General features: G+C 43.8%; 1 long non-coding RNA gene and 1 pseudogene across 1 annotated transcript; both read left to right on the top strand.

Moving 5' to 3' along the window:
* Positions 1-4,733: 4,733 nt before the first annotated feature.
* Positions 4,734-9,667, top strand: LOC117080412. Its single transcript, XR_004435824.1, has 3 exons — positions 4,734-4,849; positions 7,013-7,127; positions 8,774-9,667. It is a non-coding gene; the product is annotated as an uncharacterized LOC117080412 (long non-coding RNA).
* Positions 9,668-18,872: 9,205 nt separating this feature from the next.
* Positions 18,873-24,680, top strand: part of LOC117080484 — a 31,925-nt pseudogene continuing 26,117 nt past the window's right edge.

Below are 24,680 nucleotides of genomic sequence, written 5' to 3'. Positions count from 1 at the left end.
ACCTCAGATGGTACTTGTGGCCCACTGTGTGACCCCAGGCATACCTCCATGTTCTCTGGGCTGGGTCTCTCAGCTGCCACAGCTCTGCAGAGCCCAGGCTATGGGCTCCAGCCCCTAAGCTCCAGATTGACTTGCTAAATGTAATCTCCAGGGCTAATTTTAATCCTGGACAAGAATTGGACACATTCCCATGGCCAGGATGGGTCCCTGGAGGCTGGAGGTGACACCATCCCACATGACCCAGTGCCAAGATCATCCCCCAAATGACCCCTATGCCTGTGGTCTCATGACAGCAGGGACTGGGCTGAGCTTGGGCCTGAGTCTCTTGAGCATAGAAGGCTCAACTAAGCCCCTTCTCAGTCTGTCTCAATTTTAGTTACAGAGACACTATGGCTAGTGCAGGGGGGATCATGTGACAGGGGAACCCTAAGAGGCAGAAAGTCGGGGGGGCCTTTCTGCACTGAGATCCTAGAGCTGAGACAGGAAGTGAATTCCATGCAGAAGGAACAGCAGGTACAAGGATCCCAAGGGTGAGAGAAACAGCAGTGAGGTTGGAGTGGGTGGGGAGGGTGAGAGGCCACAGAGGCTGGGCCACACTGGGCCTTCTGAGATGCAGGAGGCTCTGGGTTTTAGTCTAAGAGCAAAGACGAGTTATGAGAGGGTTTTGAGGAGAGAAGGAATGGGGCTGATTTATCATTTTAACATGCAGCTCATGGCTACCATGGAAAGCAGGACTATCAGGGTCAGAGTGGAGAGGAGGCTGGAGATGAGGTCAGGGCTGTGTCCATCTGAGCAGAGCTGGGGTGGTACCCTCTGTGCTGGTCTGTACCTCACACTGTAAGTCACTGGGTCCCATGGCTTATTTGACCCTCCAGAACATCAGGAGGTGCCCCACCAACTCTGGTGTGAGGTGACAGGTGTAGATGAGCTGATGCAGGGCTTAACTCTCCTGACCCCCCATGACACTGCAACTCTCCTGATTCCATCACCAAAGAACCAAACTGTTCCCCACTCTGCCCCGAGAGATCAAGCTCTAATCATGGCCTCCCTTGCTTACACATTCTCCATGGTTCCACATTGGCCTTGTGAGAAAATTTCTGCACCCAACCTGACATTCAAACAGCTTGCCCTAATCAGCTCCTGCCTACTTCTCTCTATCTTTGATAAATATTTCTGTCTAGACAGTCCTTTTTTCCCTTCCTCACCTAGCCAACTCCTAGTGACACTTCAGAACTCAGCTCAGGTCAGATGAGGAGGGTCATGCCTGTAGTTCCAGCACTCTGAGAGGCCAAGACAGGAGGATTACTTGAACGCAGGAGTTTGAGGCCAGTCTGAACAAGATGGTGCAACCCCATCTCTACAAAAAGTATAAAAATTAGCTGTATGTGGTGGCATGTGCCTGTAGTTCCACCCTGAATCAGGAGGACCAATTGAGCATGGAAGGTCAAGGCTGCAGTGAACAGTGATTGTGCCACTGCACTTCAGACTGAGCTACAGAGAAAAAAAAAACTCAGCTCAAAAAAACATCTCCTCCAAGAAGCCCTCCCTGTCATTCCTCTGGAATCCCACAGTCCCCATTCTTCCCCTATAGTTCTGACCCAATGAGGCTGGCAATAGATACATCCAGCTTTGTCTCCCCTAGACTAGACAGTCCTCTAGATCAGGCCTAGGAGTGGACAGTAAAATTTAGAGAGTGCAACAGGTAAAGAGAGATGTGACCAACTCCCTCCTCTTTAGCTTCCCTTGACAGCTTCCTCTCAGACTGCCCCAGCTGATATCCTGCCCAGAAATACACATGCTTGCAAATCCAGCCACTCACCATTGACCTGTCGTGGACTCAGGTGTGAAGAGCCAGTCAAGGAATGCAGACCTGGAAGCCCAGGGTGTGCGTGTGTATTCTAGTCATGTGAAAATCCCACCCAAGCTCCAGACAGACCCTGGCGGCCCATTCTGTAGATGTTGGTGAGGTTGGCATTTCTGGGGAGGTATCAGCAAAGGTTTAATGTGCCAGGCATGAGGCAAAGGCCAAGGTTTAAGGAGGCATCTTCTACACACACACCTGCCCCCTTGCCTTGTCCAGCCAGAAGGCAGAGAGCTGCGGCATCTGCCCAGCACAGAGGCAGATAGGTGGATCCACTGACCCGAGGATAGAGCAGGGAAGACAGGACAGGAGAAATCCAAGAGGGCATCTAAGGGGAGAAGGCACGTAGTTTGGCTTAGATGCAGAGGCTAGGTAGGGGCCTGAGCAGATGAGTCGGGGACTGGGCATTTGAAGCTAAGAGTCTTGCACTTTCCTACCCCTTTCTTTGGCACCCTCATACTTGAGCATTTATTAGCAACTTGTGCTAACCACTGAGCTAAGCTGACCTCCAAATAATTAGAAAGCTTAAGTAAATCAACATCCATAGATGACAAAGGTGACTGAGGACCTACTGTTACAAAGGCAAGGTAATTTGAGGCTGCAATGAGCTATGAGCAACTGTATTCCAGCCTGGGAGACAGAATGAGAGCCCCATCTGTACAAAAAAAAAAAAAAAAAGTAATAACAGAAAGTATACATCAATCTCAATTTTTTTAAAAAAAGGCAGATGGCTTTACAGCTGTTTTATCAAAACTCAAAGTAACAGGAAAGCCCAAATTATTTCAACAAAGTCAGACATTTTAAATAGATGATAGCTGCCCAAGTCATTTTTATGAAACTTCTTTATGTCAAAACGTAAGTCTAAAAAGAGAAAAGTGTTGACCTTCATACAGGCTGTGTTAGGCAGAGATTTCAAGGAAGTCTTCTCTGAAAAGGTGACATTTGAGCTGAGACCTGAAGCACCAGAAAGAGGCAGCCAAGCCAGGAAGAGGCAGGAATGGGAAGGTCTAAGGCAAGACTGGTCCTGGGAGCGGGAACTACAGCGGAAAAGGCCCAGAGGTGATCAGGAGCTTGGCATTTGGAAGCAGAAAGAGTCTGTGTGACTGGACAGCATGAGAGGAGGAGATGGTGATAGGGAGCGTAGTACTGCTCAGGCCACCTAGGTCCTGGAACCTACAGTGAGAAGCATGGGCTTGACTCAGAGGGCAAAGGAGAGCCATGGAGAGTTTGGGTAAAGGGGAAAGTTGGCATTTAATTTTATAGCTTTTTGAAGTTTGTTTTGTTTTGTTTTCTTAGAAACAGGGTCTCAGTCTGTTACCCAGACCAGAGTGCAGCTCAAAATATTTTCCAATTTATCTTGTGATTTTTTTTTTGGATCCAATGATTTAGAGGTGGGTTGTTAAATTTTCACACATTTTCAGATGTCCAATACGTCTTACTGTTGTTAGTTTCTAATTCCGTTGCAGTCAGATAACTTGTTTTCTCTCTCTCTTCTGTCTTCTGATCCTGTTTTTCCATTGACTACCATTTTTTAAATAAACTTATTTCAATGTGGTATTTACAATCCTATTTTAATTTTTTGCTCTATCTCTGACGTAGCTGTTCCAGGGATTATAATGTGCTTTTCAATTTTTCCAACGAATGAAGAACGAAGTGATGGACTTCTTGCCTCGGCTGGGGCTCTGGAGTGCTGCCCCGAGGCGGTGGATGGAGGGTGCCAGGCATGACATCAAGAGTTCTGCAGCCAGGGCCTGCGGCAACCTCCCGCTCCACCTCCCCGGAGCATAGCAGCCAGCACCCCAGCGGCCCGTGCGCCCCGGCCAGGCTGGACCTCAGCGCTGTGGCGGCCGCAGACCTCACCTGAGCAGGCCCCGGGCTGCAGGCGGACCGCCGGGCGCCCAGAACCCTAGAGGCAACCGGCGGGATGGATCCGCACTGCGGCCCTGAGGAATGGATGATGTGCAGGCGACGAAGCTACACACGTCTTTCATTTTGGAGGGGGGGAAAAGAAAAGAAAAAACGGAAATGGAAGTTTGAAAATGTGTGGGCTCTCAGTCCTTTCCTTTGCTCCTGCGCGCCCGCTGGGGTGGGAGGCTCGGCGAGCTTCAAGAGGTGGCCGGGATTCCCCCACCTCGCCCCCATATACCCGGGAGAGGTCAGCACGGCCCCTTCCATGGGTGTCACAGAGACGGATGCGGGTCCCTCTCCCCGGGAATAGGTAGGTCTGGGTCCAGTCCGCAGGACTCCCTCGCGAGTGCTGACGCAGAATGGAATTGAGGTCGGGGCAGCGCTGGATCCCAGGGCCCCTGCCTGCCTCCTGGGGAGCCCGGTGACCCAGGCAGCCCTGGTAAGGCCGCAGGTGTCTGGGACGCAGCGAGGCCCCAGGGCTCCCACAGGACGAACGCGGACAATGAGGCCAAGGAGGCCCTGCTGCCCTCGGGACTGTCCCTCCAACACCCAGCTTTCCGTGGTTCCTGAGCCCCCTCTGCAGAGGGGCAGGGGAGCCCACCCTGGATCCAGAGGCGCCAAGCTTGAGGGACCCCAGAGCTCCAGCCAGGCCGCTTCCTTTGTGGATGGTGAAGCTGAGGTCGAGAGGAGGGCAGGGGCAGGGGCAGGTCCCGGGCGCTCCCCAGGCAAAGGGAGCCGATCTAGGGGCTAGGGTCACAGGAAGGGCTCCTGCGACCTCTAGGGCCATAGACCCCAGGAGGATGAGAGACTGGGGGCCTTTCGTTCACCCCTGGGGCTGGGCAGAGGTTCAGCCTGTGCAACCCGAAACAGCTTTTGGCCAGTCCCAGCCGCGGCCCCTTTAAGAGGGGGCGGTGCTTCAGCCTGGCGCGAGGGAAGCTGCCAGCGTGCAGGCCCCTACGGAAGCCGAGACTGCGCTTCGTGCGAGGCCCGGGCAGCAGCGGCGGCGGCGTGGTCAGAGGGAGCCTCGCAGAAGCTGTGGTGGCTTCCGTGTGTTGGTGGAGGAAGAGATAGGTCTTGGCGGTAAGTGACGGGGGATGCACCCCACTGGGAACCCACTGGGTCTCCCTGCTCCTTCCCGGCCGCTCCCTGCTTTCGGGCCCTGACTTGTTCGTGGGCATCTGGGCCCGAGTCGTCAGCGCTGGGCGGTTGTGGGATCCTGGCCGCTGCAGCGTCCGCACCCCGGCCGGGAAGGCTGTGCCCCTGTGCGACCCGCGTCCAGCCTATGGGAACACCCTGGCCCAGAGCTGGCGGTGAAGCGCTGGACCCGGGTCCTTCCGAGCCCCACGGGCCTCCGAGCTGGAGTGTAGGGTGATTTTTGATGCCTCAGGATCTTTAGAAAGAGACCTCGCTAGAGCAGGGGACAGCTGTAGTTTCAATTCTTCGAGGAGTCTCCAGCTATTTAGCTGTTTTCCATGGTGTGTACCCTAATTTTCATTTCCACATACAGTGTATGAGTTACGCTTTCTCCAAAACCACACCCCCATTCCAATTTTTTTTGTTTTTGTTTTTTTTTTTTGAGACAGAGTCTCGCTCTGCTTCCCAGGCTGGAGTGCAGTGGCGCCATCTCGTCTCACTGCAACCTCCGCCTCCGGTTTCAAACAATTCTCGTCTCAGCCTCCTGTGTAACTGGGACTACAGGTGCCCGCCACCACGCCCGGCTAATTTTTGTATTTTTATTTTTAGTAGAGACGGGGTTTCATGATATTAGTCAGGCTGGTCTGAAACTCCTGACCTAAGGTGATCCGCCGGCCTCGGCCTCCCAAAGTGCTGGGATTACAGGCGTGAGCCACCACTTCCAGCCCCTCCTATTTTTAAAATTTTTTCTAGGAATATTCAATAAGTGTGAGATTATATACATGTGGTTTTCAATTACAGTATTCTAATGAATAGTTAATTTTGAGGACCTTATCTCTTACCTGTTGTTCCATTTTATATCTGTGCAGAATTGTCTGTTCAGGTTCTTTGAGAAATATTAGATTGGATTTTTTTTCTACATTGTAGTGTTTTTTGTGTACAAGTTAGTTGACAACTCCTCATGAATTACATGATTGCCTGAAATTTTTGCCTAATCTATAGGATGCTTTTTTATTTGGAAAGTAGTTTTCGTTGCTATGCAGAAACTTTTCAGATTGATGGAGTTCCACATGGTTTTTTGTTTGTTTTTTGCATTTCATGCATGTAATCGTGGTCACCCATATTAGAAAACATGTGTCAGTAACAAAGCATTTAATTGTCAATGAGGTTTTTCTTCCAGAGTGTTTGTTTCTTTTCCTCTTTGCAAAGGTTAGCAGAGATTCAAGTGACCCAAAATATATGCTCAACCTGTGTTTTAGTTAAAACCATTTTGTGGTTTATGGTATTTTGTTTTGGCCTTTGGTTTGTGGGGGGGGAGGTTGATTTTCATACATCGTGTAAAATAAGGGTCCTATTTCTCGCCTCTGAATCCGGATATAATGTTTCTTAAAGATATTCATTGAGCAGACTGCTTTCCACGTTGTAGTGTTCTTTATCAAAGTCAGTTGACTGTGTCCATATTTGTGGTGATCATGTTTTTGTCCTCCCTGTTTTGTCCATAGTTCTAGGTATTCGTTTTTATGCAAGTACCATGTATCTGCTGCATAATTACAACTTGGCAGTTTAATTTGATATCGAGGATTGTGGGTTCTCACTTCGATTGTATTTCTCAGGATTCCTTTAGATATTCATTGTTTTTGTGGTTCCCTGTGATTTTAGCACTATGTATTTATTTCTGTTAATTTTTTTACAATGTAAAGGTCCATAATTAGGGCACATTTGTATACATACAGAGTGTTTGTGGTGAAAACATTTGGAATCTTGCATTTACAAGCGTCTCCATTATCACAAACAGTTGTTAATTTCTTTGTGGTGAAAACATTTGGAATCTTTTTTTCCAGATTTTGTGAAAAAGGTGTGATGTTGTGTTAACCTCTAGTCACTGTGCTGTGGAACAGAGGAACAATTCATTCCTCTCATCTAAGTGTAATTTTGTACCTATTTCTGATCTCTGTCCGTGCCCCCTCTTCCCTCCAACCTCTGATAACCACTATTGTGCTCTCTAGATACATGCAATAAAGCGTTTTATTTCGGATTCTACATGAGTGAGATGTGGCAGTGTTTTTCTTTCTCTGCCTGGTTTAGGTCATTTACCATGATGTCTTCCAGGTTCAACAGTATGGCTCCAAATGATGAAATTTCATTCTGTTTTTCTGGCTGAATACTATTCTATTTGTAGACATCCACCACAGTTACTTTATCCCTTCATGTGTGGGATGGGCAGGTAAGTTTATTCTTTATCTTGACAGTTGTAAATAGTGCTGCAGTTTGCATAGGATGGCAGATATCTCTTGCATGGACTGATTTCTTTTTCACCGAAGATATACTTAGTAGTAAAATTGTTAGATGAAGTGGTAGTTGTAGGTTTAATTTTTGGAGGAATCTCCCACTGATTTTTGTAGTGTGTATACTAATTAACATTCTTACCAAAAGAGTTCCTCTCTGGAAATTTACACCAGCATTTGTGTCTCTTGATATATTTTATCACTTGGATAACATCCATTTGAATTATAGTGAGATGATATGTGTGTTGTTTTGATTTACATCTTTCTCATGATTTGTGATGTTATCCAAGGTTTTAAAACTTGTTTTCAATGTTATGTCTTCTTTGAAGAAATGTCTGTTCAGGTTCTTATGCCCCATTTTGTTTGGTTATTAGTTTCTCTTTTGTGTTTTTGCTAGTAAGTACTGTTAGTTGCTTAGACATTTTGAAGACAACCTTTTATCAGATGTATGCTTGCCGAAACCTTTCTTGTAAACTTCAGAATTGTTTTTTTATTTTTTTCATGGATTTTTTTTTTTTATCTGCTTGGGCACAAACTCTAGAGGGTGATGCAATCCCACGTGTGTCTGTTTTCTTGATTCCCTGTGATGTAGGTGACTGATAGAAGAAAAACAAAATCATGACGAAATTAATCCATCACCCATGAGTTTTCCCCTGTGTTTTTGTTTTGTTTTGGCACACTGTAAGCACAGATCCCTGCTGACCTAAATATCCCCACACCTTATGTCTTCTCATGGGAGGAGCTTGATTCTTTCAAGTTTTGTTTATGAGTCTCTAATTCATTTTGAGTTGATTGTTACGCCTTTTACACAATAGGGGTCCTATTTTATTATTTTACATAGGGATATCCAATTTTCAAAACAATTTATTAAACTGATTCCCCTTCTTTATCATGTCTTTTAGTGTTCTTTTACAAAATGTGTACACTACCTAGGAATTTGGGTTTGTGATTGAGCTCCCTCATTCTGTCTGTTGGTCTGGATTTCTTGGTTAATGCCAGTCATCTGTTTAGATAACTAGCTTTTCAATGTTATTTCAAATGGAGGACAGTGATGCATCCCACGTACTTTGTATTTCCAGGATTGCTTTCGAAATTCAGGGTGTTTCATGCTTCCATGTGAATTTTAGCATCGTTGGCATCCTTTAAAAAAAAAGAAAAGAAAAGAAATTGCCCTAGAGTATATGTATATAACTAGAGGATGCAGGGGCCATTTTGATATAGGTACACCTAGCATATTGATTAAATCACAGTATTTAGCATCTATGAAGTCTGTCCTCTAGGTATTATTTGTCTGTGGAGAAGATATTCAGAATCCTTTCCAGCTATTTGGAAAATTTACTACAATATTAACCCTAGTCACCCTGCTATAGAAGAGAAGTGCAGGATTGATCTCAGTTTTCCAAGTGTAACTTTGTACCCATTACCAATCCCTGCCCAGGCCCCTTCTTCTCCTCAGCCTCTGGTAACCACTGTCGAACTTTCTACTTTTATGAGGTGAAGTGTTTTAGATTCCATGTGCATATGAGATTATGCAGTATATGCCTTTCTCTGCCTGGCTCATTTCCTTTAACATAATGTCCCCCAGGTTTTTCCACATGGCTGCAAATGACTAGATTTCACTCATTTCTGTGGTTGAAGAGTATTCCATTCTGGATGTATATTGCAGTTTCCTCATCCCTTCATCATTGAATGAACAGGTAGGTGTATTTCCTGTCTTAGCTATTGTGAGTACCACAGTACACAGGGCAAGGCAGGTATCTCTTCCACACAGGAATTTCGTTGGCTGTAAATGTATAGCCAATGGCGGGATGGCTAGATGAAATGGCGTTTTTACTTTGAGGAACTTCTGGCTGTTTTTCCTAATGTGTGTACAAATTGACATTCCTACCAATCGTGTATTAGAAGAGTTTCCCCTTCTGCAAGTCTATACCAGTTGTTTCCTTTTCAAACTTTTATTTTTGTTTTAGGTAACATTCATTCTATGAGAGTGGAAGTGGTATCTCAGTGTGGTTTTCCTTCACATTCTCGTGAGGATTAGAGCTTTTGAGAAACTTTTCCTTTACCTGTGAGTCAGTTTCACGTCTACTTTTCAGACATGTCTATTCAGGTCCTTGGTCCAAACTTAGCTTGGGTGTTTGTTTTTGCTTCTGTTTTTATTTTCCCCCCACATGGTAGTGTTAGTTTCTTGCACGTATTTTATAATGATAACCCTTTCAAAGACAGGGTTTTCCATAGTTTTCTTTCAGTCTGTGAGATGCCTTCTCTTCTGGTTCGTTGTTTTCTTTTCCCTACATAAGATCCAATGTTTTCCATAGTACCACATGTTTATATGCTAGTGGTGACTTTTGTGTGCAACTAAAAACAGTGAATAGGCCACACGCGGTGGCTCACACCTGTAATGCCAGCACTTTGGTAGGCTGAGGCGGGTGGATCACCTGAGGTCAGGAGTTCAAGACCAGCCTGACCAACATGAAGAAACCCCGTCTGTACTAAAAATACAAAAAATTAGCCAGGCATGGTGGCGCATCCCCGTAATCCCAGCTACTCGAAAGGCTGAGGCAGGAGACTCACCCGAAACTGGGAGGCGGAGGTTGCAGTGAGCCAAGATCGCACCATTGCACTCCATCTTGGGCAACAGGAGTGAAACTCCATCTCAAAAAAAAAAAAAAAAAGAGAAAGATTGTCACACCCTGGCATTGTCTATGGGTTTTTTTCTTCTATTTTTCTTCTTTTTATTTTTATATTTTACATTTTGCAACGTGTGTGCCTAGGTTAGTCTTCTAAAATATACTCTCACCCTATGTTTCCTAAGAGAAGTAAGTGGTTTTCCAGATTGAGTTGAGGTCTTTAATGTAATTTACATTGATTTTTGTCCTGTTTCACTCTTTTGTGTGGTTATCCGGTTCGCTTAAAATTGTTTATTGAAGAGGCTTTCCTCTTCTCATTGTGTCTTTTAGTGTTCTTTTGAAAAATGTGTTCACTGTATATACATTTGGGTGGCATATGGGACTCCCTCATTCTGTCCATTGGGAAGCCTTTCTATTTTTATGCCAGTAGCAGATTGTTTGGATAAATATAGGTTTTAGTTGTTTTATCTTTTTGCCCACTTATTAGCTTTAGTTTCTTGTGTATGTTAGATAGATAACAGTTCCTTTCAGATACATGATTTTCCATAATTTTATCCCAATGTGTAGGATGCCTTTTCTTTGGGTTCGTTGTTTTCTCCTTGTTTAGCAATTTTAAAAGTTGTCCTTTGTCTAACATGTTTACATTTGCTTTGGTTAGCAGTGATTTCTGTGTCCCATTGGGAAATACAAAAGAGAGATGGTGAAGCCATTGTATTGTTTATGGGTGTATTCTCCCTAATTTTTTCTTTTTGCAATTTGTGTTCACAGATCCAAGTTTCCCCAAAATAGACACTCACCCTGTGTTTTTTCCTGAGAGCTTTTTTGGTTTCAGGATTAGACTTAGGTGTTCAGTTTATTTTGTGTTGATGTTTGTGTCTTGTGCAACATAAGGGTCTTACTTCAGTCCTTTGCACGTGACTATCCAGGCTTCTCAATCTGGGTGTCTTTGGTGTGTTTCTGAAATACGTGTTTACTCTACATAATTTTGGTCTGATTATCTGGCTCCCTCATTTGGTCCATTTGGTTATATTTCTGTGTTGATGCCACTAATGGATGGAGAGGGGGTCAGTGTAAGTTTTATTTTGTTTTCTTGTGTGTGTGGTTTTGTTTTGGTTTTTGTTTTGTTTTTGTTTTTGTTTTCAGCCTTGATTTTCTAAAAGAATACCTACTTTTACTGTGATTAACAATATTATGGAAGATGGCCGAATAGGAACAGCTCCAGTCTCCAACTCCCAGCGCAAGTGACACAGAAGACCGGTGATTTCTGCATTTTCAACTGAGGTACTGGGGTCATCTCTCTAGGGAGTGCCAAACAATCGGTGCTGGTCAGCTGCTGCAGCCTGACCAGCGTGAGCTGAAGCAGGGCGAGGCATCGCCTCACCTGGAAGCGCAAGGGGGAAGGAAATCCGTTTTCCTAGCCAGGGGAACTGAGACACACACACCTGGAAAATCGGGTAACGCCCACCCCAATACTGCGCTTTAAGGAAACAGGCACACCAGGAGAATATATCCCACACCTGGCCGGGAGGGTCCCACGCCCACGGAGCCTCCCTCACTGCTAACACAGCAGTCTGCAGCGATCTATCCACAAGGCAGCAGCGAGGCTGGGGGAGGGGCACCCGCCATTGCTGAGGCTTAAGTAGGTAAACAAAGCCGCTGGGAAGCTCGAACTGGGTGGAGCTCACAGCAGCTCAAGGAAGCCTGCCTGTCTCTGTAGACTCCACCTCTGGGGACAGCCCACAGCTGAGGTCCAACAGGGGAAGCAGCGGGGGCCCGTGCAGACGCGAACGACTCTGTCTGACAGCTTTGGGGAGAGCCGTGGATCTCCCAACGCGGAGGTTGAGATCTGAGAACGGACAGACTGCCTGCTCAGGTGGGTCCCTGACCCCTGAGTAGCCTAGCTGGAGACATCCCCCACTAGGGGCAGTCTGACACCCCACACCTCACAGGGTGGAGTCATCCCTGAGAGGAAACTTCCAAAGGAAGAATCAGACAGGTACACTTGCTTTTAGCAATATTCTATCTTCGGCAACCTCTGCTGCTGATACCCAGGCAAACAGGGTCTGGAGTGGACCTCAAGCAATCTCCAACAGACCAACAGACAGTCCTTCTGACTGTCAGACGGAAAACTATCAAACAGGAAGGACACCTATACCAAAACCCCATCCGTACGTCACCGTCATCAAAGACCAGAGACAGATAAAACCACAAAGATGGGGAAGAAAAGCAGGGCAGAAAAGCTGGAAATTCAAAAAATAAGAGCGCATCTCCCCCTGCAAAGGAGCGCAGCCCATCGCCAGCAACGGATCAAAGCTGGTCAGAGAATGACTTTGACGAGATGAGAGAAGAAGGCTTCAGTCCATCAAACTTCTCAGAGCTAAAGGAGGAATTACGTACCCAGCGCAAAGAAACTAAAAATCTTGAAAAAAGAGTGGAAGAATTGACAGCTAGACTAATTAATGCAGAGAAGATCATAAACGAAATGACAGAGATGAAAACCATGACACGAGAAATACGTGACAAATGTACAAGCTTCAGTAACCGACTGGATCAACTGGAAGAAAGAGTATCAGCGATTGAGGATCAAATGAATGAAATGAAGCGAGAAGAGAAACCAAAAGAAAAAAGAAGAAAAAGAAATGAACAAAGCCTGCAAGAAGTATGGGATTATGTAAAAAGACCAAATCTACGTCTGATTGGGGTGCCTGAAAGTGAGGGGGAAAATGGAACCAAGTTGGAAAACACTCTTCAGGATATCATCCAGGAGAACTTCCCCAACCTAGTAGGGCAGGCCAACATTCAAATTCAGGAAATACAGAGAACGCCACAAAGATACTCCTCCAGAAGAGCAACTCCAAGACACATAATTGCCAGATTCACCAAAGTTGAAATGAAGGAAAAAATCTTAAGGGCAGCCAGAGAGAAAGGTCGGGTTACCCACAAAGGGAAGCCCATCAGACTAACAGCAGATCTCTCGGCAGAAACTCTACAAGCCAGAAGAGAGTGGGGGCCAATATTCAACGTTCTTAAAGAAAAGAATTTTCAACCCAGAATTTCATATCCAGCCAAACTAAGTTTCATCAGTGAAGGAGAAATAAAATCCTTTACAGATAAGCAAATGCTTAGAGATTTTGTCACCACCAGGCCTGCCTTACAAGAGACCCTGAAGGAAGCCCTAAACATGGAAAGGAACAACCGGTACCAGCCATTGCAAAAACATGCCAAAATGTAAAGACCATCGAGGCTAGGAAGAAACTGCATCAACTAATGAGCAAAATAACCAGTTAGTATCATAATGACAGGATGAAGTTCACACATAACAATATTAACCTTAAATGTAAATGGACTAAATGCTCCAATTAAAAGACACAGACAGGCGAATTGGATAAAGAGTCAAGATCCATCAGTCTGCTGTTTTCAGGGGACCCATCTCACATTCAGAGACACACATAGGCTCAAAATAAAGGGATGGAGGAAGATCTACCAAGAAAATGGAAAACAAAAAAAAAAGCAGAGGTTGCAATTCTAGTCTCTGATAAAACAGATTTTAAACCATCAAAGATCAAAGAGACAAAGAAGGCCGTTACATAATGGTAAAGGAATCAATTCAACAGGAAGAGCTGACTATCCTAAATATGTATGCACCCAATACAGGAGCACCCAGATTCATAAAGCAAGTCCTTAGAGACTTACAAAGAGACTTAGACTCCCATACAATAATAATGGGAGACTTTACCACCCACTGTCAACATTAGACAGATCAACGAGACAAAAAGTTTACAAGTATATCCAGGAATTGACCTCAACTCTGCACCAAGCGGACCTAATAGACATCTACAGAACTCTCCACCCCAAATCAACAGAATATACATTCTTCTCAGCACCACATCACACTTATTCTAAAATTGACCACATAGTTGCAAGTAAAGCACTCCTCAGCAAATGTAAAAGAACAGAAATTATAACAAACTGTCTCTCAGACCACAGTATAATAAAACTAGAACTCAGGACGAAGAAACTCAATCAAAACCGCTCAACTATATGAAAACTGAACAACCTGCTCCTGAATGACTACTGGCTACATAACAAAATGAAGGCAGAAATAAAGATGTTCTTTGAAACCAATGAGAACAAAGACACAACATACCAGAATCTCTGGGACACATTTAAAGCAGCGTGTAGAGGGAAATTTATAGCACTAAATGCCCACAAGAGAAAGCAGGAAAGATCTAAAATTGACACCCTAACATCACAAGTAAAAGAACTAGAGAAGCAAGAGCAAACACATTGAAAAGCTAGCAGAAGGCAAGAAATAACTAAGATCAGAGCAGAACTGAACTAGATAGAGACACAAAAAACCCTCCAAAAAATCAGTGCATCCAGGAACTGGTTTTTTGAAAAGATCAATAAAATTGATAGGCCACTAGCAAGACTAATAAAGAAGAAATGACAGAAGGATCAAAGAGACTCATAAAAAATAATAAAGGGGATATCACCACTGACCCCACAGAAATACAAACTACCATCAGAGAATTCTATAAACACCTCTACGCACATAAATTAGAAAACCTAGAAGAAATGGATAATTTCCTGGACACTTACACTCTCCCAAGACTAAACCAGGAAGAAGTTGAATCCTTGAATAGACCAATAGCAGGCTCTGAAATTGAGGCAATAATTAATAGCCTACCAACCAAAAAAAGTCCAGGACCAGATGGATTCACAGCCGAATTCTACTAGAGGTACAAGGAGGAGTTGGTATCATTCGTTCTGAAAGTATTCCAATCAATAGAAAAAGAGGGAATGCTCCCTAACTCATTTTATGAGGCCAACATCATCCTGATACCAAAGCCTGACAGAGACACAACAAAAAAAGAGAATTTTAGACCAATATCCCTGATGCACATCAATGCAAAAATCCTTAATAAAATACTGGCAAACCAAATCCAGCAGCACATCAAAAAGATTATCCACCATGATCAAGTGGGCCTCATTCCTGGGATGCAAGACTGGTTCAACATATGCAAATCAATAAACGTAATCCAGCATATAAACAGAGCCAAAGACAAAAACCACGTGATTATCTCCATAGATGCAGAGAAGGCCTTTGACAAAATTCAACAGCCCTTCATTCTAAAAACTCTCAATAAATTCGGTATTGATGGAACGTATCTCAAAATAATGAGAGCTATTTACAAACCCACTGCCAATATCATCATGCTTGGGCAAAAACTGGAAGCATTCCCTTTGAAAACTGGCACAAGAGAGGGCTGCCCTCTCTCACCACTCCTATACAACATAGTGTTGGAAGTTCTGGCTAGGGAAATCAGGCAAGAGAAAGAAATAAGGGGTATGCAGTTAGGAAAAGAAGTCAAATTGTCCCTGTCTGCAGATGACATGATTGTATACTTAGAAAACCCCATCGTCTCAGCCCAAAATCTCCTTAAGCTGATAGGCAACTTCAGCAAAGTCTCAGGATACAAAATCAATGTGCTAAAATCACAAGCATTCTTATACACCAGTAACAGACAAACAGAGAGCCAAATCATGAATGAACTCCCATTCACAATAGCTTCAAAGAGAATAAAATACCTAGGAATCCAGCTTACAAGGGATGTCAAGGACCTCTTCAAGGAGAACTACAAACCACTGCTCAGTGAAATAAAAGAGGACACAAACAAATGGAAGAACATACCATGCTCACGGATAGGAAGAATCAATATCGTGAAAATGGCCATACTGCCCAAGGTCATTTATAGATTCAATGCCATCCCCATCAAGCTACCAATGAGTTTCTTCACAGAATTGGAAAAAACTGCTTTAAAGTTCATATGGAACCAAAAAAGAGCCCGCATTGCCAAGACAATCTTAAGTCAAAAGGACAAAGCTGGAGGCGTCCCACGCTACCTGACTTCAAACTATACTACAAGGCTACAATAACCAAAACAGCATGATACTGGTACCAAAACAGAGATATAGACCAAAGGAACAGAACAGAGTCCTCAGAAATAATACCACACATCTACAGCCATCTGATCTTTGACAAACCTGAGAGGAACAAGAAATGGGGAAAGGATTCCCTATTCAATAAATGGTGCTGGGAAAATTGGCTAGCCATAAGTAGAAAGCTGAAACTGGATCCTTTCCTTACTCCTTATACGAAGATTAATTCAAGATGGATTGGAGACTTAAATGTTAGACCTAATACCATAAAAACCCTAGAAGAAAACCTAGGTAGTACCATTCAGGACATAGGCATGGGCAAGGACTTCATGTCTAAAACACCAAAAGCAACGGCAGCAAAAGCCAAAATTGACAAATGGGATCTAATTCAACTAAAGAGCTTCTGCAAAGCAAAAGAAACTACCATCAGAGTGAACCGGCAACCTATAGAATGGGAGAAAATTTTTGCAACCTACTCATCTGACAAAGGGCTAATATCCAGAATCTACAAAGAACTCAAACAAATATACAAGAAAAAAACAAACAACCCCATCAAAAAGTGGGGAAAGGATATGAACAGACATTTCTCAAAAGAAGACATTCATACAGCCAATAGACACATGAAAAAATGCTCATCATCACTCGCCATCAGAGAAATGCAAATCAAAACCACAATGAGATACCATCTCACACCAGTTAGAATGGCAATCATTAAAAAATCAGGAAACAACAGGTGTTGGAGAGGATGTGGAGAAATAGGAACACTTTTACACTGTTGGTGGGATTGTAAACTAGTTCAACCATTATGGAAAACAGTATGGCAATTCCTCAAGGATCTAGAACTAGATGTACCATATGACCCAGCCATCCCACTACTGGGTATATACCCAAAGGATTATAAATTATTCTACTACAAAGACACATGCACATGTATGTTTATTGCGGCACTATTCACAATAGCAAAGACTTGGAATCAACCCAAATGTCCATCTGCGACAGACTGGATTAAGAAAATGTGGCACATATACACCATGGAATACTATGCAGCCATCAAAAAGGATGAGTTTGCGTCCTTTGTAGGGACATGGATGCAGCTGGAAACCATCATTCTTAGCAAACTATCACAAGAAGAGAAAACCAAACACCGCGTGTTCTCACTCATAGGTGGGAACTGAACAATGAGATCACTTGGACTCGGGAAGGGGAACATCACACACTGGGGCCTATCATGGGGAGGGGGAAGGGGGGAGGGATTGCATTGGGGAGTTATACATGATATAAATGATGAATTGATGGGTGCTGACGAGTTGATGGGTGCAGCACACCAACATGGCACAAGTATACATATGTAACAAACCTGCACGTTATGCACATGTACCCTAGAACTTAAAGTATAATAAAAAAAAGAAAAAAAAATAAAATAAAGAAGAACAAAAAAAACAAAAAAAAAAAAAAGAAAAACTCATCATCACTCGCCATCAGAGAAATGCAAATCAAAACCACAATGAGATACCATCTCACACCAATTAGAATGGCGATCATTAAAAAGTCAGGAAACAACAGGTGCTGGAGAGGATGTGGAGAAACAGGAACACTTTTACACTGTTGGTGGGACTGTAAACTAGTTCAACCATTGTGGAAAACAGTGTGGCAATTCCTCAAGGACCTAGAACCAGAAATACCATTTGACCCAGCCATCCCATTACTGGGTATATACCCAAAGGATTATAAATCAAGACACATGCACATGTATGTGTGTTGTGGTACTATTCACAATAGCAAAGACTTGGAACCAACCCAAATGTTCATCACTGACAGACTGGATTAAGAAAATGTGGCACATATACACCATGGAATACTAGGCAGTCATAAAAAAGGATGAGTTCGTGTCCTTTGTAGCAACATGGATGCAGCTGGAAACCACCATTCTCAGCGAACTATCGCAAGAACAGAAAACCAAACACCGCATGTTGTCACTCACTGAACAACGAGATCACTTGGACACAGGAAGGGGAACGTCACACACGGGGGCCTGTTGTGGGGTGGGGGCAGGGGGGAGGGATAGCATTAGGAGATATACCTAATGTAAATGATGAGTTAATGGTTGCTGCACACCAACATGGCACATGTATACATATGTAACAAACCTGCACGTTGTGCACATGTACCCTAGAACATAAAGTATAATAATAATAAAAAAAGAACCACAACCTAAAAAAAAAAAAAGAATAGAAAAAGTGGCATATATACACCATGGAATACTATGCAGCCATAAAAAAGAATGAGTTCATGTCCTTTGCCGGGACATGGATGAAGCTGGACATGCCTCAGCCTCCCGAATAGCTGAGATTACAGGCGCCTGCCACCATGCCTGGCTAGTTATCACAAGACAATCACAAGCCCGGCTAATTATCAGCAAACTCACAAGATCAGAACACCAAACACCACATGTTCTGACTCAAAGTGGAAGCTGAACAATGAGAATACATGGACACAAGGAGGGAACATCACACACCAGGGCCTGTCGCGGGTTGGGGGCTAGGGGAGGGATTACTTTAGGAGAAATACCTAATGTAGGTAATGGATTGACGGGTGCAGCAAACCACCAGGGTACATGTATACCTATGTAACAAACTGGTGGATTTACATGGAAATTTTTTATTTCTGTCAATCCCTCTACATTTATTAGTTAGTATTCTTCTGTAGAGATTTCCCTTTCCCCTTTAATTACCTATTTTTAATCAACATTAATTAGAATCAGCATAGGATTCTTTTTTGAATCACTTCTCTCATTTTATAGTGCATACTTATACAGCACTCTGCCATACTCTTAATCACATTTTCTCTCTCCCTCTCATATTCTGTCATAAATAAAATAGGTGATTCATTGAGCTAGGTCATGTGAAATCAGGAAGGAACAAAACTAGTGGAGTATAGAGATGAAAAGCCATGTCATCTGTAGAGCTATGAGATGGCCCATGGGAAGTCTAAGACTTGAGTTGAGCCCTCTGGGATAAGAAGAATTAAGAAGGATAGGAGCAAAGAAAGGGCATTCCAATCATGGGGTGAGGAATGACCATTTTGAAATAGAAAAGAGAGTTGTGAGAGAGAAAGATGAAAAGGAGTCAGCATCTTCAATGTCAGGATGTGGAGTGTGGTGTTTTCCTGAAGAGAGGCACAGGTGTTAGTGCAATTAAGAAATGTAGAGGAAAAAAAAGTCAGTGCTTATGGAACTAAGCAAGTAATTATATGGAAGATCAGTGGCAGGATGATTCAAAACTGGTGGAAGGATAGAATCCAGAAGGAAACACAGGGCTTGAACTCATTGTTTGTGATGGAGATGGAAGGAAATGCAGGAAAATTCAAAGGACAAAGTGGTTAAATATGGAATGAAGGAAAGAGAAGACATTCAAAATGACATCCAAGGAATGACAGAGAGGGAAGTAAGAGGGGAAAGATGAGAGCAGAGATGCAGCTAGTCCTGATGTCAGAGACACTGTCCTGATCACATCTATATTTCCAGCTCCCTTGTAAGGTTGTGTAAAGCAGTGTCCACCTGTTTTTTGGCTGGATCCATCTAGTCTAGAAAAGGTTAGGGCAGGGCTTTCAAATTTTAATGTGCAAAGGAATCACTTGGAAAACTTGTTAAAATTCAGATTCTGATTCTGTAGGTTTGGAACACGGTATGAGATTCTGCACCCTTGATAGTGCTGCTGCTGTTGTTCTGTGGCCCATACTTTGCATAGCAAGAAGTTAGGGGATTTCTATGCAGACAAGCCAAGCCCAAAGCCCATAGTTGTGAAAAAAAGAAACCAAAACAATCAGTTCCTTTCTCATCTCTAGGGATCATCTTCGTGCCCGGACCACCCAGTTGAAGGTCAAGGACATTCTCTACTGACTACAAATGTCAAAAGCCGAGGGCATTGTGACCATAGATACCCTTGACCCAGAGGTGAACTCCATGGCTTCTGAGTGCCCCACTCTGAAAACTAGGCTCCTGGTGTCTCTTCACAGCCATGAAGTGTGGCTGGACTTCTGATCATTGGTTAAGCGGGTTTCTGGTCTGATGAATATGGTCTCTGAGGACATGTAGAAAATGACCATTTACTCCGAAGTGGTGGGAAACAATTACCCAGTGGTAGGAAGCTCACCAGGTCGGCTGTAAGAAACCTCACCTATGTTACTGATTTGCTCTATGACCCTGGCTTACTTCCTTCCCCTCTCTTGATCTCAGTTGCTTTATCTGTAAAATTTCAAGTTTTTCAGCAAGTCAGACTTCTATGTTCCTCTCATTAGAATATGCTCACCCCTGGGACTGTGCAAAGGAGATTTGTAAAGTCAGAAGTTATTGTGTTGCACATATATATGTGTGTGTATGTGTGTGTGTGTATGTGTGTGTGTATATATATATGTATATATATGTGTGTATACGTGTGCATGTGTGTGTGTGTACATATATATATGTGTGTGTGTGTGTGTATTTCATTCTCACTCTTTCTCTCTTTCTCTTCCCTACCCCTCATCACCAAGGTCACAGAGTTTAATTTTTTTAAAAAAGCCTACGCCACTGCACTCCAGCCTGTGCAACAGAGCGAGACTCCATCTCAAAAAAAAAAAAAAAAAAAAACAAGCTTAGCAGTCTGGTTAAAAGCACGGACTAGGGTGCAGACTGAGTTTGAATCCTAGCTATGCCACTTGCTAGCTGTATATTACCAAGCAAATTACCTAACCTCTCTGAGCCTCAGTTTTCTTATCTACAAAATGGGCATGATTAGAGTAGTACTCGCCTCCTAGGGTTTCTCTGAGTATTAAATGAGTTCATATTTATAAATCACTTAGAGCATTGCTTGAAACATAGCAAGTGCTATTTGTGTGTTCTATTAAATTATTTAAAGATTCACTATATTTTACCAGTTTCTCAAATGAAAAAATGCCAATCCACATATCCAAATCACCCATCAAGTCAGTTTGATGCCTAACACCGGGAGAGCCAGTTTTCCTCCAGTGTTGCAAACTTCCAGTTTCCTGTCCATGCATCATGTTGTTTCTTTTGCTTCCCTAGAAGATGAGAAGCCAGCAATCATAACCTTTTTCCTTTTATCTTGAACCCCTTTGCAGATCAGCATCCCCAGAACACATCTGTATTAAGTCAAAGACCTTGGACCCGATGGTCATCTTCTTCACCAGTGGGACCACAGGCCTCACCAAGATGGTGAAACACAGCCATGGGCTTGCCTTACTATCCTCCTTCCCTTCATGGTAGGAAAGAGGGTACCAGCATAGAGGCTGGATCCCAGATCTGGGCGAGGGATGTGTGTGTGTGTGTGTGTGTGTGTGTGTGTGTGTCTTGGGAAAGGAGTGTGTGGTTGGGTGTGTGTGTGTGTGTGTCTTGGGAAAGGAGCTCTAAGTAGAAGTGACTCCATCCTCTTTCTCCCTTCTGCTGTCTTTGTTTCAGACCTCTCAGGGTCTGAGAGGTGAAGGCTGGGAATCCTAAATGTTTGCTAACAGAGACCTCAGAGTGACAAAGGAGGCACATTTTAGTCCTATCTGAGCATCTTCATAGGAGATGTGGAGGAAATGTGGGTAGAGACATTCTGCAGGCCACACACATGACAAGCCATTGTGTTCCTGAAAGTGGTTCCACAGTTTGATGGAGAAAGACAGAATATTCTAGCAGAGTGACCTCAGATGACAGAGCCTCTTCTATCCCCTTTTATGGGCAAATCAGACTTGGAGTTTCCCAATTATTAACTGCTAGGGAAGAAAATATCTGGAACCAAGCTATGCCAAGCCATCACCCCTAACCTAGAAAAAACAATACATAGAGGGTGAAGCTCTAGCCTTGTGTTAATTATTTAATTACCTGTAAACCAAACCTCTCTCTCTGCACTTTCTCATCTCCAACTAGTAATATTCGGAATGGACCAAATTCTTTATATTTTCTAATTTATTAACATATTAACCAGAACATGGAACAGAGAAGTTTTTTTGTATTATCCAGAGGAGGGGCACTGGGTATTTGCACTAATGATAACAATTGAGTAGCAAAACCCATGGAGGAATGGAGGTGAGATAAGGGAGAGCTTTCTGTGCAGGTAGAATAATATGTGCAAAGGCACAAAGATATAAAAAGTAATATTCATAGAACTATAGAGATGGGAATATCTGGTGCTCAGAGTGTAGGGTGAAGGACCAATGGGAAGAGTTGGAAAAGTTAGCAAGGCTTAGACCATGCAGGGTCTTGCAGGCCTTGTTGTAGAGTTCGGACTTTATTAGGAAAACAATGGGGAGATACTAAAAGTTTTTTTTTTTTTTTTGAAACAAAGTCTTACTCTGTTGCCCAGGGTGGAGTGCAGTGTCACGATCTCAACTCACTGCAACCTCTGCCTCCTGGGTTCAAGTGATTCTCGTGCCTCAGCCTCCCAAATAGCTAGGATTACAGGCGCCTGCTACCACACCTGGCTAATTTTTGTATTTTTAGTAGAGACAGGGCTTCACTGTGTTGGCCAGGCTGGTCTCAAACTCCTAATCTCAGGTGATCTACCCACCTCAGCCTCCAAAAGTGTTGGGATTACAGGTATGAGCCACTGCGCCTGGCCAATACTGCAAGTTTTTCAGTGAGGGGGAGATCTGATCAGATTTGTATTTTGAAAAGGTCACCATGGCTGCAGGATGGAGATTGGGTTGGAGAAAGTTAGAATTGAGTTAAGGAAGACCAGCTAAAGGCTCTTAGACTAATCCAGGCTCAAGCTGGTAGTGGCATGGACCACGTGCCAGAGATATGAAGGAAATTAACACAGTTGAGATTTTAGGAAATAGAGTGCACCAGATCTGCTGGATAGACATGGGAGATGGGAGGAGGTCAAGGTTGATGCCACAGTTTGGGGCTTGGACAACTTCTTGGACGGTGATGACATGTATGGATGCAGAGAACACTAGAGGAGAATCAGTTCAAGAGAGGTAGTGTGATTTGAACCAGTTTCAGTTACATGTAATCGAAAAATGTTTGCCAGTACACCTCTGAGACCTGGGGTAAGGGTAGTGTGGAGCCCCACAAAAATCACATGAACTGTGAGTGAGAAGGGTGGGTCCATAGCTAAAAACCAGAGTACTTAGCCCATCATCACATCAGCCACGATCACACAACTGAAGCTACTGCATTTTGGAGTTAGCAGGAAGTTACTGAACCTGAAGACATCTGATATCATCTGGTGCCCATCAACTCAGGCTGGATTCTGGCTGCCTTGGGGACCCTGTTTGAACCATGGACAGCAGGGTGTACAGTCTTCATCCATTATGTGCCGCAGCTTGATGCCAAGGTCATTGTACAGGTAAGAAGACTTACCCTTCCTCGATCAACAATATTCTAGGGAAAAAAAATCTGTGTTTCCAGAACAAAAGCCAGACCCTGCTAAAAAACATCTTATTAAGCAAAGAAGCCCATGAGCCTAAGAATCCTGGGTCTAGGCTTCTCAAAATATGGGGCAGTGAATTGGAGTCATTGTATCTGAGTCACATTAAAACGTGACCTTGAAGAAAATGCATGTTACCACGCCATCCTTCAGACCTGTGGATCAGCCTTTGTAGACTTGGGACCCAGGAGGTGCATATTGAAAAATTAAAGCAAGCACAACAAACCCAGCTTTCCAGGATCCTGGAGACTGACTCTGCAAGAGCCAAGCAGCTGGCGTGTGTGTGTGTATGTGTTCTTAATATGATGAAGTGTTTAAAAACAGACCTCTTGGAGGCCAGGCACGGTGGCTCATGCCTGTAATCCCAGCACTTTGGGAGGCCGAGGCGGGCGGATCATGAGGTCAGGAAATCCAGACCATCCTGGCTAACACGGTGAAACCCCGTCTCTATTAAAAACTATAAAAAATTAGCCGGGCGTGGTGGTGGACCCCAGTAGTCCCAGCTACTCGGGAGGCTGAGGCAGGAGAATGATGTGAACCCGGGAGGCAGAGCTTGCAGTGAGCTGAGATCGCGCCACTGCAACTCCAGCCTGGGCGACAGAGCGAGACTCCATCTCAAACAAAACAAAACAAAAAAACAAACCACTTGGAATATGACAGATCTAGCTTCTTATCCCAGCTTTGAAATTAACTAGCAGGTTACATGTCACTCTGAGTCTCAGTTTCCTTATCTATAAAATAGGACTTTTTTACATTTTTTACACCTATTTTAAAATAGGTGGCTCAAGCCTGTAATCCCAGCACTTTGGGAGGCCGAGGCGGGTGGATCACGAGGTCAAGAGATCAAAACCATCCTATTCACATGGTGAAACCCCATCTCTACTAAAAAAAAAAAAAAAAAAAAAAAAAAAGTTAGCTGAGCGTGGTGGCGCGTGCCTGTAGTCCCAGCTACTCAGGAGGCTGAGGCAGGAGAATCGCTTGAACCAGGGAGGCAGAGGTTGTGATGAGCCAAGATCGCACCACTGCACTTCAGCCTGGTGACAGAGTGAGACTCCGTCTCAAAAAAAATTAATAATAATCACTACCTCATAAAATCTTTGGTAATATTAATGAGATGATAGAGGCAAAATGTGTAAAGTACTAACCCCGAGGCCAGCACACAGAAAACACTCTATCAGTGTCAGCTGCTGTTGCTATTTTATGATAAGTAAATCACGACGACAATTCAAGTCACCTGCATGAACTCCTTCTGTGTACATCCCTTCACCCAAAACTTTTCTTTATGTCTCCACTCACACTCTTGCTTTCCTTCTCAGAGGCAGACCTACCCCTCCACCTCTCAAAATCCACCCAGATCCTGTTCTATTTCCTAGCCTTGGATAAAGAGCCTTTCTTTAATAATCTTTATTATGCATTTTATCCTGTATTTTAAATCTCACTTTTCTCTAAGTTCTGCTTCTTCAGTCCATAAACATATTCAGTGTCACCATCCTGAAATGCCTTCCTTTGA

The sequence above is a fragment of the Trachypithecus francoisi genome, unplaced genomic scaffold, assembly GCF_009764315.1.
Source record: "Trachypithecus francoisi isolate TF-2019V2 unplaced genomic scaffold, Tfra_2.0 Contig00231, whole genome shotgun sequence".
NCBI classification, from domain to species: domain Eukaryota; kingdom Metazoa; phylum Chordata; class Mammalia; order Primates; family Cercopithecidae; genus Trachypithecus; species Trachypithecus francoisi.
This window is presented reverse-complemented; position numbering and strand designations above follow the sequence as displayed.